Below are 20,021 nucleotides of genomic sequence, written 5' to 3' on the forward strand. Positions count from 1 at the left end.
GTCCTAGAGAGTGGTGAATTAGACCAGCCTGAAGAGCAAGGTGTCTTAGTCAGAGATACTTCAGTGCAAATAACGGATTCTTCTCACGCACTAGCCTAAGCAATACGTGCATTTTGGGGGAGGGGAGAGGGTTAAGTCTGGATGAACTCAGGGCAGGAAATAGGTTTCATGAGGAACTAGAACCAGGAACTGGAAACTTCAAAATAGATCCAGATTTCCACTCATCCTCCCCACTCCCTAGTCCTGCTCACCACCCTAATCCTGGCCATCAGCATCTCTTGCCTGGACTGTTGTGAGATGCTCCTGTTCTCTCCTTGTCCCCTCACAACCCATTTGTCACAGAGCAGCCAGAGTCACCTCTTAAAAATGTGGTAAGATTGTGTTGTTTTCCGACACAAAACCTTTCAGTGGTTTCCTGTCGTACCCAAGGGCAGAAATTTGTCCCTCTGGTTCACTGCTGTGTCCTTGGGCATGGCGCATAGTATAATAGACACACAATAGTTTTGGTGAATGACTGAATGGATATGCACCAGGATTCAAAGTAGAACCCCTCTCTCCTTCTCTCTCTGAGGCTATGGGGTTCCTTGCCATTCTTTGTGAGTCTGTTCCATGGCGCCTCTCTGGCTTCTCGGCACCCTCATTCTCATGGTGCAAAATGGCTGAGCTGTCACCTTCAGCTCCAGCGCCACCTGCTAACGCAGCTCAGTTCCCTAATTCCAGATTTCTATGAAAAGGAAGTTGACGGGTGCAGCTTGGGTGAGGGGTCCACCCAGGTCCATTCAGTTATGGCTGGGGACTGTTGAGGCCCACTCCTGTGGGAAAGGCGTTTTCAGAGAAGAGGAGCATGGCTGGCAGGACACCCCCAAATCGTGTACTCCCTTGAGGGCAGGGCTCAGTGTGGGGAAGCCTCAGTTCTCAGGGAGTCCAGTAGTAGGCTTGGGTAGGCATTTACACTGTGTCAAGAATGATCCCAAATAGAATCCAAGCTATGAAATAGATGTGATAAATGGGCTACTCTTTCCTCCTATACTGAGGGAAATGGGGTTCAGAGAGATAAAGTGAAAATGGAAAAGTACCAAGGTTACCTGGCTACAGAGTAGCAAAGACTTGAGTGCAACAGCTCTACACCCTTTAGGCCAAACTTCCTCACCACCTAACCTACTATAACTTAAAAACAACAACAACCGCTTTGTTGGGATATAATTCACATGCCGTATGATTTCCCTATTCAAAGGTGTCTAGTACAGTCACAGACATATATGTACAACCATCCGTCACTTTGCCCACTATCCTTTTAGGGATAAGATACCTTCATCTCAAAGAGGGGAAGTGATTAGCCAATGGCCACCCAGAGTAGATGGCAGAAGGCAGGCCACTGCCCCAGCCACTGAGAATGCTTCTGGAAACCCCCAAGTGAATAAATGTGTCGGAAACATGATGGCTTGTCATGGCGCAATAGTATGGAACAGAACTGGAAGGAAACAGGACAAGAAAGTCCCCACCTCATAGAGACAGGGACTGCCCAAAGCAGAACTCTGGGGGTTTTTGTTTGTTTGTTTGTTTGGTGTGGCCTTTCCTGCCTACACAGATAGCTAACTGCTTTTCTTGCTTCTCTACTCCTTTCACAAACAATTACTATCCTGGGAACCGCAGTTCAAATATCTCCTCCTCCAGGAAGCCTTCCCTGATTCATACTCTCAGGTCGGGTTAAGTGCTCGTCTGCAGTGCCTGCTGGACATCTATGTCTGTCACAGTAGTACAGCTCCTCTCTGTCTTGGCCCCTCTGCCTGCGGTCAGTCCCCCAGCGGTAAGTGCATGGACTTAGGAACTACAAAGGCCTTCTAGCAACATAGAATCACAAGTTGCCTCTGTGTAAATATGGTTTTTAAAAAAATAAATTTTGCTTGCTAAAACCGGTTTGGTTCAATGGATAGAGCGTCAGCCTGCGGACTGAAAGGTCCCGGGTTCAATTCCGGTCAAGGGCATGTACCTTGGCTGCAGGCACATCCCCAGTAGGGGGTGTGCAAGAGGCAGCTGATCGATGATTCTCTCTCATCGATGTTTCTAACTCTCTATCCCTCTCTCTTCCTCTCTGTAAAAAATTAATAAAATATATATATATTTAAAATCAACTGTCTTTAAAAAAAAAATAAACAAATAAATAAATAAATTTTACTTGATATATAGTTCATATACCATAAAACTCACCATTTTAAAGTGTACAGTTCAGTGGGTTTTAGTATATTCATTCACAAGGTTGTGTAACCATGGTTACTACCTAATTTTAGAACATTTTCATCATCGCAAAAGGAAAATCCGAATCCATTAACAGTTGCTTCCTATTTCTCCACCCCCAACCCCTAGCAACCACTGATGGTAACAACTCACCTTCTGGGAAAACACTTAGTTTTTCACTATCAAGTATGATGTTAGCTGTGGAGTTTTTGCAGGTGTCCCTTTTCAGGTCAAGGAAGTTTCCTTGTATTCCCAGTTTGTTGAGTGTTTTTTATCATCAAAGGGTGCTGGATTTTGTCAGATGTTTCTTACGTACCTATTGAAATAATCATGTGTAGTTTTGGTCCTTTCTCCTGTTAATATAGTATATTCTATTGATTGCTAGGTAGACAGTAACATGATGTTTTTAACATATCCATGTTGCTATGCTAAAGGATCATACTGGTGTGTAAGCTCAGGTGGGCCTCATTTGAAGGAAATTGGATAAATGACAATCCAGACTTACTCAACTACAGTTTTGGTTGCCCAGGCTAACAAAACAAACAAACAAACAAACAAACACAAACCACAAAGTTTTCTTCTTTACAAAGTTTTTCTGAAGGAGAAAATTCACTGTGAGCATATAAAATGGGATGCAAAAAAAAAAATTGGGGGGGGCTTTTTAAAAATTTTATTGATTTTTTTTTACAGAGAGGAAGGGAGAGAGATAGAGAGCTAGAAACGTCGATGAGAGAGAAACATCGACCAGTTGCCTCTTGCACACCCCCTACCGGGGATGTGCCTGCAACCAACGTACATGCCCCTGACAGGAATCGAATCTGGGGCCTTTCAGTCTGCAGACCGACGCTCTACCACTGAGCCAAACCAGTTTCAGCAAATTTTGGCTTTTTAGGAACTATCAGCATACGTCTTTCTGAAGCTGAGGAAAGTCACAGCATGCACGATGGCACGTTGGCCTGGGCAGTGGCCTGCCCAGCACGGTCTGTTGCCTCCTCAGGCTTCTATGAAACTGATTACCAGCCTCCTCTCTTGATCAGGAAAATAGAATAGGGTTTAAATAGAGATTAATGGTTCATAGGTATCTACCTACTCCTTCCTTCCTCTCCCCCTCCCCCTTTGAACTTTAAATTTCCTCTTCTGAAACTTTCTGTCTTGAGAGAAGTTGCTACCGCAGACCTTGCTTCAGATGGAGAGAGTTGTGAATTCAGCTTGGCCAATGACCACTTCGAGGACATCTGCTTTTGGTGTCCAGCATTCCTTTTTTGGGGGGACTTTCCTCCCACAGCCACCCTGTGTGATACTCGCAGGGCTGTCAATCACAGGAGTCTGCCTCTCTGACCACAGCAGTGACTCAGCTCAGAGTCTGCTGGACTTTCTCAGGACTTTGGAAGGACTGGGGGTGGAGACATGCTGGGTAACAGATAGCTGGAGCTGAGGCCTTTGATGGGTTCACTACAGAACGGTGGTTCTCATATGTAGTCTCTGGGCCGGCCGCATCAGCATGGGGAAACATGTTAGAAATACAGATTCCAAGGCCCCACCCTACATCTGCTAAATCGGAAATCCTTGGGGTTGGCCCCAACAATCTGGGGTGTGTGTGTGTGTGTGTGTGTGTGTGTGTTTAAATATATTTTTATTTATTCCAGAGAGGAAGGGAGAGGGAGAGAAAAAGAGGGGGGGAAAATCATAGATGAGAGAGAATCACTGATTGGCTACCTCATGCAACGCCCTCACTGGGGATGGAGCCCTTAACCTGAGCATGTGCCCTTGACCAGAACTGAACCTGAGACACTTCAGTCCACAGGCCAATGCGTTAGCCACTGAGCCAAACCAGCTAGGGCTGTGTTTTTTGTTTTTATTTTGAATATTTATTCAACTTTTGCACCGTTACATGATTTGTTATGTATTTATTCCTTAGATCCCAAAAGCAAACTCTGTGGACTTCATGCTAGAGAATGTATCTTACATATCTCTGGCCCTCCTCACTCCCCCGCATGCAGTAGGCCTTGAATATTTAAGGGTCTTAAAACACTTATTTATTAATTCATAAAGTTAATGAATTTACCTTATGCCGAGGTCTGATTTCATGTGAAATTCTGATGCCAGTGAACTTGGCCTGCCTTGGGCGTTCTTTACTCTTGCTCTCAAGCGCTGATATTTCCTCACAATTCTTTCAACACAGTTCTGAGCAATCTGTGCTCCAGGTGAATCTGCCCGAGAGAGAAACTAGATGTTTTTGTGGGTGGGATTCCCGGAGCTTAACTAACTCCCGTCCTTTCTGGGAACTTGGCTGTTGATCAAAGAACCAAAGAAGGTTGTTGTTCTGTGTTTTCCTAGGACATTGTCAAAGCAAGTTCTCCACCTCTACATCTAACTCCTAGCCCCTGGGAAAGGAGAAATAGAGGAGGCAGATGGCTAAAAACTTTTTTTTTTTTTTTTTAAGAAATAATGTAGGAGATGTGATGCTTATATCAAGTCTATTCACTTTCCATTGGTGAGTACTTGCATGGTCACACCCAGCTTGCTGCAAGGGAGGCTGGGAAATATGATTTTGAGCTGGGGAGTGAGGTGACGGTTACTTTGTTACTAGAAGGAAGAAGGAAAGATTGGATAATGAGGAAAATGAGCAATTTTTTCACACTTCCTAATCCTGAGCCTTATATTCATGTGTTGAAAGCTCAGATGAGTTCCAGGCTAGCAGGTGATGGGATAAAGCCATCTGGGTATCAGATTAGAAGGAATGAGGGGACTGTGACAAAGTGGGCAGCACCATGTCCTGTCTAAAAGGGGCAGCGGCTAGTCAACAATCCAATGTTCCTTCTCCCGTTTTCTTTGTTGACAGACCTCTGAGTTTAGGTATAGCCACTGTATAAATCATGATTTTCTGTATGAAATTTCTGTTTCTTATGTTCCCAGCCTTCCTTTCAGCTGGGAGTGTCCACGTAACACCATGGGGGTATTTCTGGGAAAGCTTTTACTTTCCTGGTGAAGAGTCATCCATGACTGGAGCATCCCCTTACTTGTTCTTTTTGCTTTGAATGTGAGTGTAATGCCCCGAGCAGAGGCAGCCATCCTATGACAGTGGGGTGACAAGAATGAGTGGAAGGCCAAAAGAATTGTGGTGATCCTGAGCCAGAGAGAGCCAAGGCCAGAGGCCATCTATCTCCAGACATCTTGTTACAAACATAAAAGGAAAAAAAGAAAAGAAAAAAGCACCTCATCTTCTACTCTCTCCATTCTCTCTCTATTCAAGGCATATTGATCTGTTTGCTGTTCCTCAAACCTGAACATAAACTTTGTGTTTGCCTTTGTGTTTGCTGATCCCTCTGCTAGGAATGCTCATCCACTGATCATAGCATCACTCACCCTATCTCCTCCTGTATATCTTGTTCAGATGTCACCCTCTCAATGAGACTTTCCCTGACACCGTTTTCTTCCCCTCACACTATATTTAAAATGGAAGCACCACCACCATCCTCCCTGAATTTCCTAACCCAGCTCCCCTCTTAACTTTTCTCTCATAACATTTACCCATCCAACAATTTGCTAGTGAACTTGGCTTCATGTCTCTCTCCCCACACTCACACATACCAGAAGGCAAGTTCCCTGAGGGCACACATGTTTGTTATGTTCATGGAGATACTTCAGCACAGGAACAGAGCCTGACACATTGTAGGCACCCAATAATTATTGGTTGAATGAATTAAAGAATAAATTGCTCATCAACTTGGTTATTGCTGATCTGAAACCATGCAAGCTGAGCCACCAATTCCACCAGGGAGTGCAAACGACTAACCAATGTTGCATCCCCAGAAGTTACTCCTAAAGCACAGACATGCTCATTAATTCCAAACAGAGCTACAGAAAGGCATACAAATTCCTCCCCAGAGCAAAGAGTACTGTACCTACTAGCATTAAAAACCCTCTAATGTCTTCACAGTCCCTTGGGAATAAAACTCAAGCTTTGCTTAAAAAAAAAAAAATATATATATATATAATTGATTTTTTTACAGAGAGGAAGGGAGAGGGATAAAGAGTGAGAAACATCAATCAGCTGTCTCTTACACAGCCCCTATTGGGGATGTGCCTGCAACAAAGGTATATGCCCTTGACCAGAATCTAACCTGGGACCCTTCAGTCTGCAGACCAATGATCTATCCACTGAGCCAAACCATCTATGGCTACACTCTACCTGGAAATGCTGTCTCTTGCTTCTTCCCCTAACTGATGCCTCTCTACCCTTTGAAATGCAATGCAAGCCTGCCCTCCTCTCAGAAGTCACAAAGGATGCAGCCTCTCCGTGCCTCAGTACCCATCACAGACCTTCCCAGGTGCACCCATCACACACTGTGCTTATTTGCACCACTCCACTTGTGTATTAGTCATCTACTGCTGCATAACAAATGCATCCAAAAAGTCGAAGCTTAAAATAACACACACTCATTCTCCTGCAGTTTCTGTGGATCAGGCCTACAGGCATGGCTCAGCTGAGGCCTTGGGCATCTTAAAGCTGAACTGGAAACGATCTGTTTCTTAGCTCACATGACATTGGGCAGGATTCAGTTCCTCACAGGCTGCTGGACGGAGGACTCAGTTCCTCAAGAGCTGTGGCCAGAGTCTCCACCCTGTTTCCAGCTACTCATTACACCCTTAGAGGCGAATTTGTTGTGAAATCAACAGAGCTTACTCTTCAGACCCTGACATGCAAAGTCCCCTTCCAAAGCCCAGGAAGGGCCCAGCAGTCTTGTGTGGATAGTTTTGCCTTCTTGTTCTGGAAGAGGTCAAATTGACCTCAGGCCCTGGTCTCGATGGGCCTGCCAGGATCCTTCCACTGCCCTGCCATTCATCCCTCCTACCCAGCAGCACAGATTTGCCAGTATCTTTTTTTGTATTTTATTTGGCTCTGACTCTTTCAAAACTGTTTCTCAGCAGCCCAGCCTTGCCCTTTCTGCCTCCACTTCCTTAACATAAACAACCTAGGTGCACAGGCCCTATTTTCCAACTCTTTAATCATCTTGACTGCTATTTTTTTGAAGCCTTTGATAGTTTCCCCTTAGGTAGTGGTGCCCAGAACGGATGTATTTTTCTAAACAGCAAGTCTGGCTTCTGACCAAATTGGCATCTGATCAGGGCCACCTGGGGGCTGGCTGAGTCTCAGGGACAGCTCTTTTGCCCTGTGTCGCCCCACTACCAATTTCAGGATGACAAAGGTTCAGAGAAATGAAAGAAGGAGTGACTAGGGAAAGGAAGAAAGGTATGAGTCAGGAACAGCAAGAGCACAGCTGGAGCACTGCTGCTCTGAGTCCACATATCTTCTGAATTCTGCTCGACTACGCCAACTATCAGGGCAGGTTCCTTCTCAAACCCTGCCCATTGCACTAACTGTTGGGTCCGAGTCCCTCTGCCTAGGAACTGGACCTTCTCGGATGCCAGGTCTTAGATGGAGAAGCCATGAGAAGTTGTGGGTGTATAAGAATGAGTCTTTTTAATTTTTTAAAAATTTGATTTCAGAGAGGAAAGGAGAAGGAGACAAAAACATCTATGATGAGAGTGAGAGCGAATCATTGATTGGCTGCCTCCAGCACGCCTCCCACTGGGGATTGACCCTGCAACGTGGACATGTGCCCTGATTGGGAATGGAATCATGGCCTCCTGGTTCATAGGTCCACACTCAACTACTGAGGCTTGCTGGCCCAGGCAGTTGTTTTAATTAATTTATGTGTGTGTGTGTGTGTGTGTGTGTGTGTGTGTGTGTTTGAGGAATTGCCATGCTGGTTGAACCATTTTACAACCCTACCAACTATAGATTGCTTTTAAAGGTTCAACTATCATGTTTATAATAAGATTGTCTTAGTTTAATAGAGAACATCAATAAGAATAAAGCCCAGACCAATGTATTTCGTATATGTTAATTAGAAGAGTTTAAGTTGATAACTGTTACAAAACCCTGATCATACAGTTTATAACTTACAAAACACTGACCATGTGTGTGTGTGTTTTTATTATTTATTTTTTTAAAAATATCTTTTTCAATAATATTGATTTTGTACAGAGAGGAAGGGAGAGAGATAGAGAGCTAGAAACATCGATGAGAGAGAGTCATCGACCAGCTGCCTCCTGCACCCCCCCCACTGGGGACGTGCCCGCAACCAAGGTACATGCCCTTGACCGGAACCGAACCCGGGACCCCTCAGTCCCCAAGCCGACGCTCCATCCATTGAGCCAAACCGGTCTCGGCCATGTGTGTGTTTTTTAAATGGAAACAAATTCAGAGGCCTTGTTTTTAGACACTTTTAGTAGACTTGTGTTTGATTTACAATTGGTTTTTGTTTAGAAATATTTGTCTATAATATTTTGGACTATTTTCATAGAAGGTTCTTTGTGTTAAATTTTGAATTAAATATTTCAGATCTACAGAAAATAATATAACAAATATCTAAGTACTTATAACCCAGCTTAAACAAAACCTTATTTCCTTAGATCTATCACCAGGAGTAGAGTGGGGGAAAAACACATCAATAAACATTTCCACTCTTGCTGACCATGACAATAAGCATACATGCATGACATCAGAGAAAAAAATTAGTAAGTAAATGAATTCGTGCTTAGCTACCTATTGCTCTTTCTGTAATTTGAGAGGAGCATGGTCCAGTAGTTAAAATCATGGGCTCTGAAGTTATACAGACTAGATTCAAGTCCTAGGTTTGCTTCTTGCTAGTTTTGTGGCCTCAAGCAAGTTGCTTAATTTATTCCTGCCTCAGTATCCTCCTCCGTAAAATGGAGATAATCAAAATACTTCTCAAGATGTTTGAAAGGGTTAAATTAAAAAGATGAACTCTTATGTATTTACTATGTAAGCCAGTGACATATAGCAAAGCTTCAATAAATATTAGTAATATTAGTAATTATTTAGTTTATTGAGCACCTACTATATGCCACCTACTATATGCCAACCATAGTACTGGCTGACAATTTAGCAGTGAATAAGAAAATTAAAGCCCCATGGAGCTTACTTTCTAGTGACAGATAAACAAAACAATTCAGATGGTGGTAGGGACTATGAAGAAAAGATAAGGTGTAAAAAGGGGAAGAGCTCCTTTAGACAAGAGACAGGAGGTCATGGGAAGCAGTATGAAGCCTTCAGAGGGAAAGCTTAACTGAGAGTAGCAGAAAGAACTAGTCATTTGGAAGTTTGGGGAAGAGTGAGAGAGAGAGAATAGTATGTGCTTAAGTCCTGAGGCAAGAAAGCTTGGTTTGTACAAGAAGAAAAAAACAGAATGGCTAGAGCTCAGTAGATGAGAGGAAGGGAGGTTGGGCATGACATCAGAGTTAAGAAGGGCAAGCCAATAAGGGCCTTATGGAGACCATAGTAAAAAGCTTGGATTTTGCCCTAACCAGTTTGGTTCAGTGGATAGAGCATCGTCCTGCGGACTGAAGGGTCCCAGGATCAATTCAGGTCAAGGGCATGTACCTTGGTTGTGGGCACATCCCCAGTAGGGGCTGTGCAGGAAGCGGCTGATTGATGTTTCTCTCTCAATGATGTTTCTCTCTATCCCTCTCCCTTCCTCTGTAAAAAATCAATAATATATATATATATTTTAAAGCAAAGCTTGGATTTTATTATCAAGGGACTGTGAAGACATTGGAGGGTTTTTATTTATTTATTTATTTAATATATCTTACTGGTTTTTTACAGAGAAGAAGAGAGAGGAATAGAGAGTTAGAAACATTGATGAGAGAGAATCATAGATCAGCTGCCTCTTGCACACCCCCTACTGGGGATGTGCCCACAATCAAGGTACATGCCCTTGACTGGAATTGAACCCGGGACCTTTCAATCCACAGATTGACGCTCTATCCACTGAGCCAAACCGGTTTAGGCCATTGGAGGGTTTTTAATGCTAGTAGGTACAGTACTCTTTGCTCTGGGGAGGAATTTGTATGCCTTTCTGTAGCTCTGTTTGGAATTAATGAGCATGTCTGTGCTTTAGGAGTAACTTCTGGGGATGCAACATTGGTTAGTCGTTTGCACCCCCTGGTGGAGTTGGTGGCTCAGCTTGCATGGTTTTAGATCAGCAATAGCCAAGTTGATGAGCAATTTATTCTTTCATTCATTCAACCAATAATTATTGGGTGCCTACAATGTGTCAGGCTCTGTTCCTGTGCTGAAGTATCTCCATGAACATAACAAACATGTGTGCCCTCAGGGAACTTGCCTTCTGGTATGTGTGAGTGTGGGGAGAGAGACATGAAGCCAAGTTCACTAGCAAAATTGTTGGGTGGGGTAAATGTTATAAGAGAAAAGTTAAGAGAGGAACTGGGTTAGGAAATTCAGGGAGGATGGTGGTGGTGCTTCCATTTTAAATATAGTGTGAGGGGAAGAGAACAGTGTCAGGGAAAGTCTCATTGAGAGGATGACAGCTGAACAAAGATATACAGGAGGTGAGAGGGGGTAGGGAGAGGGAGAGGATGATGCTATGATCAGGGGGAAGAGCATTCCTAGCAGAGGGATCAGCAAACACAAAGGTACAGGTTTGAGGAACAGCAAACAGACCATTATGCCTTGAGTAGAGAGAGAATGGAGAGAGTAGGAGATGAGGTTAGTTGTAGTGGGGATGAGGGTGTATGGGTCAAATCTCGAGCGCCCTTAGGCCAATGTAAAAATTTTGGTTTTCACTTTAAAATAGAAATTCATTGGAGGAGCAACATGATCTGGTTAAGGTTTTGACTGCAGCCTACTGCTGCTGTGTTAATATAGTGGGAAGGCAAGGGAGGTAGGCAAACAGTCACACATTTACTGAGACGTGAAATGGTCTGATCCTGGGCAGATTTCAAAGGCAAGTTGTGGAGAACTTGATGATGAATGTGGGGTGAGAGAGAGGTGTTAAAGATCTTACATAATAATATTACTCAATAAATTGGTATCATAGGAAGAGGTAATCAAGACTACAGCCAAAAATTTACCAAAAAAGAAGAGAAGAGAAAATGAAGAGAAGAGCCGAAACCGGTTTGGCTCAGTGGGTAGAGCGTCAGCCTGCAGACTGAAAGGTCCTGGGTTCAATTCCGGTCAAGGGCATGTACCTTGGTTGCAGGCACATCTCCAGTAGGGGGTGTGTAAGAGGCAGGTGATCAATGTTTCTCTCTCGTCGATATTTCTAGCTTTCTATCCCTCTCCCTTCCTCTCTGTAAAAACTCAATAAAATATATTTTAAAATTAAAAAATTTAAAAATAATTTAAAAAAAGAAAACGAAGAGAAGAGAGAGGCATATCAAGCAGTTAATTAGTAGTATTTTCTGGACTTTGTGTTAGTGAGCATTTTTAAAACCTGTAATAAATTTTCTTAAAGAGGGCCCCCAAATTGAATACATTTCAGGCTGCCACAAACCTGAATTCAACCCATATTTGGGTAGGAATTTAAAGTTAACGAAGACTTTAAAATTTTTGTGTCTGACAAAATAATTACATAAAATAATGTGCACAAAATAGAAGTTAATTGTAAGCTCAATACAATATTAGTATAAGCTAATATTGGCGATAAAAACATCACCTTGGGTTAGCCTCCCCACAAGTGTCTTCAAAAACTTTCCACATTCCTTCCACAGTTTTCCCAAACCTACCAAATGCATTTCTCCTCATGTTCGCTTTAGGGAGGCAGAAATTACACGCATTTTAAAATTGAGTGCTGAAGTGTTTTTCAACGGGGCACTGAAGCCTGAGCAAAAACTAGCCTATCATCCCTTACCGGTTTGGCTCAGTGGCTAGAGCGGCAGCCTGAGACTCAAGGGTCTCAGGTTCGATTCCCGTCAAGGGCAGGTATCCTGGTTGCCGGCCCATCCCTGGTAGGGGGTGTGCAGGAGGCAGCTGGTCGATGCTTTTAACTCTCTATCCCTTTTCCTTTTTCTCTATTAAAAATAAATAAAATATATTTTTTAAAAATTCAAGTTCTCAGGAAAGAGTCCCTCACCCCCACCAGGGACCTGGGGCAAGAAAAAACAAACAAACAAACAAAAAACTAGCCTATCAGCACCAGGTACCTGGGAGGCACCAAGAGAGGAGTAACCAGGGTGGGGCTCTCGGGGGCGGGGGCTGGGGCGGGGCAGTTTGAGGTGGGCGGGGACTGGGCGTGGCCTAGATGCTTCTCAGCCCCGCCCCGTGAGGCCTGACACATGCGCCCAGAGGCTCCTGGCGGAACGAGGTGTGGATTGTGAGGTGACCCTGCCCGGTGACTTCCGTTTTCTAGGGATGCGCTTCCGGGTCACGCTAACGCCGCGGTTTTCTCCACTCGCTTGGTTCTACTGTGGGTCGGGACCGGTCCCCATGTCCTGCAGCGGGGCCCCTGCAGCCCTTGGGTGAGTCTGCGCAGCCGACAGGGTCTGAGGGCGGCCGGACGGGTGCTGCCCGGAGGGGAACGGGCCGAGAGGTCTGGCCCCTGTGGGCGGGGGCTCTCTCTGCCTGCCCCTTGTCCCTGCTGTGCTCCCCTCACCTCAGCCCTGTGCCTCTCGCTGGCCTCGCCGCTTTCACCTCAGCTTCGCCTTCCCCGCGCCTTTCGCTTCGCTGTTTTCCCTCAGCCTCACCCACCTTTTCACAGGCACCGGCTTCTTGCCTTTTGCTGCAGCGCTTCCTTCCGCCACTGCCTCTCGTTCCCTCCCTCCCCCCATACTCTCCGTTTTTAGCACCTCTCTTCCCGGACCCCTGGCCCCGAGACCTCGCTGTCCTTTCGTCCGACAGGGCGGCCCGCGCGCGACCTCACGGTGGTCGTCCTCCTCCACCGCGAAGCAGGGCGCTGGGCACTTGTCCTCCCAACTTCCCTCGCCTTTGACCCCTCCCGGAACCAGTAGGTGACATTTGTGCTCTGCCTGGGGCTCTCCCGCCTTTTCTCGGCTCGCAGAGGGCTGTGCTGTAAACCCCCGAGCTGGGCAGGTTTGCCAGGCCTGGGGGGTGGGGAGTGTTGCCCGGAGGCGCTGGGTTCGACTGAACTCCGGTAGCTTCCGTGGTTTGGGGACAACAAAGGCGTGCCCGGTGCCCGGCGGAGCCCGGCTCTGGGGCTTTGCGGGCTCCCAGGTAGCAGGCACACGTCACTGCGCGCGATTGGGCTCCACTCATCTCGGTAATTGACAGGTCGTGAGGGCGGCCTGTCATTTTGAGGTTCTCTCTTCCACGAGAATGGAGACGCCGCGCACTCCGAGGCAGAGAAAATGCCATGTTCCGGGCGGATCGGCTCTGTTTTCTGCAGGGGCTTTACTTACAGGACAGTTGCTATGAAGGAGGACAGAGTTTCTTGGGACAGTAGTAGCCCCAGATTTATCGCCAAAAGTTTTAGTAAGTTGTTACTAAAACGTTTTCTGCTAAAGAGTGCATTAGAATGGTAGTTTTCAAAGCATGTTTTCTTCAGTGGCACTCCGTGTGCATGTGTCTGCATTCTTGCCTGTTATACATTGTTTCTTCATTTTCACTGTATCAGCAATTTTCTATCTTTCTTCCTGTTTCTTCCTAAGCCAGACATTGCAGTACTTTGTTTCTTAGAATATTCTTCTTTTATTTTTTCCCCCTTTACTTTCCCCATCTCAGTCTTAAGACTATCTTTTGCTCATTTTGAGACTCAAGTTTCTTTTAAATCTCTTAACATTTCAGGAGGCTTTTAGTCATCTCTAAAATGAAAGGGTTGGATTTAAGAATGGTTAGTGTCCTATTTCCCAGATTTTGTGATCTGAGGTATATTTTTTTACAGGATTGGATAATTTTTATATTTGTTTTCCCAATCTTTATGGTATATGTCTAGCATACCATTGCAAACGTTTTTGTGTGATCGGTTTCTATAATCATATAAATTGTTATAAAATTTAGTACTTCAGTGAACAGAATAAATACAACTTTTAGCATCTGCTTCTCTTTTGACTTATAAGTTATAGAAAAGCCTCCCTCACTATATGATCCATATACATCTGTGAACATAGCATAGATCTTGGCTTATTCCAAAATTGGGCTTGCTCCCTTCATCTATTTTTAGCAAGGGACTTTGGAGGGTGGCCATATTAGTCCCAGAAGCCACAGAGAAGGACCCTTCTGGTTGGCTTTCAGGACTTACCTAACTGCTGAGGGAAGCCCCTTACAAATAAAGAAGTCCTGTGCTTGCACACAGAGAAGTGGGTGTTAATTCAATCAAAACTATAGCCTGGAGAGCACAACATAATATGTAATTGTTTATTTCAATAAATTTATGTCATAGGAATAAAAGTTTTAGGGTAATAGATGTATGACAGATTTAAAAATTTTAAAATTGAAGTCATTTAGCCTTCAAATAAGGATACTGTAAAGAAACTGTTGTGCAGAAGTAGAAGCTGAAAGTCTTTTATTCTAAAACCACTGTGATTCAGATTCTGCATAAAAGCCCCTGCGTGAAATGAGCAGCTATCACATTGGAGCAGTTGTGTCCGTATTCTCGGTCTCCGTACTTCCTAGTGACCGAAAAGCCTGCATCTCTGACCTAAATGAAACTCAACAGGCAATTCACACAAAAATTTGCCAAACAACAACAGAATTACTAGAGACAGTTTGGTGTGCACAGTGAGTCCTATCTTAACACCATTGATAGGTTATGTGACTTCAAGCCAAATGACATATAATGGAACCAGTGTTACCATAGACTAATTGTTATAGTTAAGTTCCTCTGCATCTCATCAATGTTAGAACAATGCGACATTATTTGAGGACCAGGTGCATGTATTTTTAAAGCTTAGGAGAGGTGTCACTATCAGTTTACTTATAGAAATTTCTGCTTTAGTTTGGCAGTCTTATTTTATAACCCTGAGGATTGGGTTTAAAGTATGTTTTTGCATATTAGTTTTCTGCCTGCCAGTTAGTTTTTGTTTTTTATTTTTTAATAACAAATATATACAAAAAATAATATACTACAAATAATCTTAAACTCTGAAATCTTAATGTTTCCAAAGTGAATTTAACAACTTTGAAATATAAAAAGACAGAAAACTAAAACAAATTTCTAACTTTTCTCCATTCTCATTTCCAAATTTGAAAATTTGTGCAAAATTTAGTACATTAATATCTCTAGGACTGCCCTTTCTAGAATAATATATTTTAAACTAGTGTGCGTTTTTACTTTAGAAAAGAGATGGGGAACTTTCACAAATTCTTTTTTAAATTAAAAAGATGCAAATAATAATTTAGGATATATTCATCATCTTAATAGTTTTTATACTTTTATTATTTCCAAATTTTAAAAAATTGGTTCACTTCTAAGGGAAGGAGGTGGTTTTATATAGAGATGCAGCTTAATGCAAGAGTCTGGGACTCAGATGTGATGAGAAATTATTTTTCTAAATATTTTGAAAACAATGAGAATTATGGAATCTGGTTAACAGAAAAACTATAATTATTTCTGGTAAGAAGTGACACTTGGTTAGGGATACTACTTATTTTTAATTATTAACTCTATTAATTCAGACATTAAGTACCCTGTTTTGTTTTGTTTTTAATAGTAGTTTTTGTTTGTCTTGTTTTTTTCTATGGTGGGAAAAATGTGCTGAAAAGTATAAACTTTGCTTTGATGATTTACCTGTTGGTTTTTAGAATGTTCTTTGCTTTGATTTAAACATTTCATTTTTGTTTCAAAAGCAACTCTTTTTCTATGTGGATTTGATAATCTGTTTATCTTTTAAGCCTTAAAATTTAAGGTGTCAATAGTTTTCTTTCACCTAAACTTTAATAATATAACAAATACTGAATTTAGGAAAAATTGGTAGTTTGTTGATATTGGCACTGTTGCTATAGGAATAAATGATTAGCTCTTAGATGGAATTGAACTTTATTATTTAGTTTCCATACTAGTTGAAAAAGATTTAGGTCAGGTTCATCTATTCTTCCTTTTTTTTTTTTTCTTCCCAAAATAAGAGGGAATATTAATTTAGCACAATTATGTTAAATTTTTGTGAGATTTTCTTTTTACAGATACTTAATCCAAAATGTGTGTATGATCTTTTTCTTAGACTATTTCAAAATTTTGAGATTATTGATTTAAAAAATAGTACATATGTGTTGTATAGAAAATACCTTACTAATCAGTGTGTCATTGCTTCACTGAATTTTCCAAATGTACTTTTTCTGTTCACCAGGTCTTTGCAGTGATGAGATAACAATGAATATGTGTTCTTGAGAGTGAGGACCAGAGCTTTTGCAAAGAGAATTGGTTGTCTCTCATGTTGATGTGACATTTAATAGATAAGTGGACTGAAAAACTTAGCTTTATCTCATTTCTGTGTATCTCGTGTTAGTATAGATTTATTTAGTTTTGGTACCTCACATTCTGTGAAATTATTTAATTGGATAAAATAACTGTTAGACTATTGATTTTTACCCAAAGGGTTTCCTTTTTATGTTGTTCTTTTTCAAAGACGTGCCTTTAAAAAAACTATAATTTAGAGAACCACTAAAACAGAAAATGTTATTTCCTATGTAGTTTCAAGTACATATTTTCCTCCTTTTCGACTGGCCAGTTTTTTATCCCCTGGTAAATGGCTTTCAAACTTTTTTCATTGCAAACCACTATAAGACACATTTTCGTTTTTGCCAAGTATTTATACACATGAATATACATATTAATATTTAAAATTGAAACAAGTTTAGCCCTGGCTGGCTCGGCTCAGTGGATAGAGCGTCAGCCTGGGGCCTGAGGGGGTCCCAGGTTCCATTCCGGTCAGGGGCACATGCCTGGGTTGCAGGCTTGATCCCCAGAGGGGCGTCCAAGAGGCAACTGATCAGTGATTCTCATCATTGATGTTTCTGTCCCTCCTCCCTTACTCTCTGAAATCAATAAAGTAATATATATATATTTTAAATTGAAACAAGTTTCATTAAACAATATTTACCTTTACTATTGGTGATACATAGTAATATTTTCTACTTTATTTTGTTTTCTTGTATTTCATTCGAAACAAATTTTTGGTCTACATTAAGTTGATACAACCTATTAATGTGTTGTACCTGTAATTTGCAATATTCTAGTGACTGCCAAGTTTTTTTTTCTCCAATATGGCCTTTTTTGAATTGAAAATTTTTGGGTTTCTTAGTTTCTTCCTCTGAAATGTATCTTGATTCTGTTAAGCTAAATAATTGTGCAGAACAACTGAGAGAAAGAGATACTGTTGCTCTGATTATTATTGTTGTCATTTCTGTTCTTTACTGTGTCTAGGCACATCATTTAAAAATATATATATTTTATTGAGTTTTTACAGAGAGGAAGAGAAGAGGGATAGAGAGTTAGAAACATCGATGAGAGGGAATCATCGACAAGCTGTCTCTTGCACACCCCCTCCTGGGGATGTGCCCGCAACCAAGGTACATGCCCTTGACCGGAATTGAACCCAGGACCTTTCAGTCCGCAGGCTGACACTCTATCCACTGAGCCAAACCGGTTTCGGCTAGGCACATCATTTTTAAAACTGTAATAATACATAATCATGAGGTTGAAAATGCTCAGTTGAAAATATACAGAGCTTCTCTCATTAGAATTCTTTGCTAGATTCCATCTAACAATCTAAGTTATGGTTGATTAAGTTGTTTTTCACCAACTTTGCTTATGCTTTTGGCAACTAGTCAAAAGGTTACAAAGCTGCTTTATTCTGCTTTCTTCTGGCCCCAACCCAGTCTTTGTAAGTCAAGAAAAGAGAAGTGGAGAGTGGAGTAGTTTGCTTCTGCATATGTGATCAGGTAGAAGTAACAGATTGAAGAGTAATTTGGGTTTGTTAAAATGGACTGCATTTATTGATTGTCCTGATTCACTTCCTGTACTGAGCAAGGGGAAAAGATGGTAAAGATATCAACAGTTAGAGTGAGGCAGGGTCAGTAGGCATTCTCTACTATTTTTACCATTACTATTGTATCTCTTAACACAGTGGTCAGCAAACCATGGCTCGCGAGCCATATGCGGCTCTCTGGCCCCTTGAGTGTCGCTCTTCCACAAAATACCATGTGTGGGCGCACACGTACAGTGTGATTGAAACTTTGTGGCCCATGCGCAGAAGTGGGTTTTCGGCCAGGGCGAGTCTATTTTGAAGTGGCGTTATAGCACTCAAGGGGCCTTAACACAATGAGCACTTACTGTTTGTCAGGCACTGCATAAAGCATTTTACATTTTACTTGTACTAACTCATATTTACCTGGAAGGATAGAGAAGAAAACTTGCTTCCTTAGTATCTCCTCATTACTCTGCTTGTGAATTCTGGCTGTTGGTTACTGTAGCATGGCATGGCATACATTTTTAGGCTTGGTCAGCTTTTTAAAATCATCAGTCTTGTCCGCAGTTTGAGAACTCAGGCTTTGAAGCTAGGCTTCCTGGGCTTAGGTTGGTGACTTACTAGTTGTATAACCTTAGGCAAGTTACTCTCTGTACTTTAGTTTTCGCATTTGTGGAAATGCTGATAATATTAAAGTGTACCTATCTTATAAACTTATTGAGAGGAATAAATTAGTTGATATATGTAAGGTCCTCAGAACAGTGCCTGATCCATAAAAAAACATTCCATAAACAATAACTATTAATAGCTCATACAGTTGGATCTCCAAAAAAAAGTACAATATGATGTTGCATATTTGTTAAGTAACAGGACATGATTGACAGTCAATGTTATATTGCCCAGAAGTTTGAAAACAGCTTTCCTTGAGGACTTGTAAGTAAAGTTCTTGTGTAGAGAATTTGGAATCAAAGCCAGTGACAAAGGATATCAGGGATACCAGCCCAACTTGTTTTAATCTCTTATAGAAATCTCATAGAAATATCTTGTTATTTGGACCTTACCCTTAATAATTTTAATATTTTGCCCTTTGAAAACTTAAGAAGAACCAGTTAATGAATTGACTTTTACTAAGACCAGGTTTCTTTCTTGAGTCTCTTATGTTTAAGATACTTATATGTTTTGTTTTTCTTTAGCAAGTGGTTATGTCTGATATTCTAAGCTTACAGATAGTAACTTATTTAAACCTTATGACAGGCTTATGAGAAAGACATTACTATTTTCCCATGTTACAGCAGAAGCACCTGAGTCCTAGAAAAGTTAACATAATTTGTCTACGTTTCCATACCACTCATCAGTGTCAGAGCTGGGATTTGAGTTTAAGTAGTCTAGCTCCAGAGTTTTTGCTTTAAGCTTACCAAACTTGCCTCTTACAGAGAGGAATTATGTTGAAAAGGGTAAAATAATAAAGGTTAAATTTTATTTAATTATTCTTCACTCTCTATGTTGAAATGACAGCACTGAAATTATGGGTGGTGGATTTTTGAAGGAATAAATAATTTCGAAAAACAAAAGATTTAATGAATTGAACCTATTTTCTTTTTATCCTCACTTGAGGATATGTTCATTGATTTGAGAGAGAGAGAGAGAGAGAGGGAGGGAGGGAGGGAGGGAGGGAGGGAGAGAGAGAGAGAGAGAGAGAGAGAGAGAGAGAGAGAGAGAGAGAGAGAGAGAAACATCCATGTAAGAAAAACATGGATCTGTTGCCTCCTATACATGGCCTGACGGGGAATTGAACCCACAGCTTTTTTGGTGTATGGGGCAACCCTTTAAGCAATTGAGCCATTTGGCCAGGGCAAACCTAGATTTTATAGTTTTTCTCACAGCTAAAGACATTTCAGAAGACTTATTTCTATTAGTATAGTATATAGTAAATTTTATCCAGATTACTCTGGAGAGTTCATTGATATATAGATATATAGAATGATACATAGAATTTTGATATATAGAATGTGATATATGGATGAAATAGAGTACAA

At 41.8% G+C, this 20,021-nt stretch overlaps 1 protein-coding gene across 2 annotated transcripts in view; it reads left to right on the forward strand.

Annotated features, from left to right (window-relative positions):
- The first annotated feature begins 12,446 nt into the window (after positions 1–12,446).
- EYA3 (EYA transcriptional coactivator and phosphatase 3) overlaps positions 12,447–20,021 on the forward strand; it is a 95,971-nt gene continuing 88,396 nt past the window's right edge. The window contains exon 1 of one of the 2 annotated variants that reach the window (XM_036448346.2): positions 12,447–12,585. The gene's annotated coding sequence lies outside the window, so the exon portion shown is untranslated. The remainder of the gene's footprint in view (positions 12,586–20,021) is intronic. The other variant, XM_036448349.2, reaches the window with a different exon arrangement.

Source organism: Pipistrellus kuhlii, unplaced genomic scaffold (assembly GCF_014108245.1).
Source record: "Pipistrellus kuhlii isolate mPipKuh1 unplaced genomic scaffold, mPipKuh1.p scaffold_m20_p_2, whole genome shotgun sequence".
In the NCBI taxonomy this organism is placed as follows: domain Eukaryota; kingdom Metazoa; phylum Chordata; class Mammalia; order Chiroptera; family Vespertilionidae; genus Pipistrellus; species Pipistrellus kuhlii.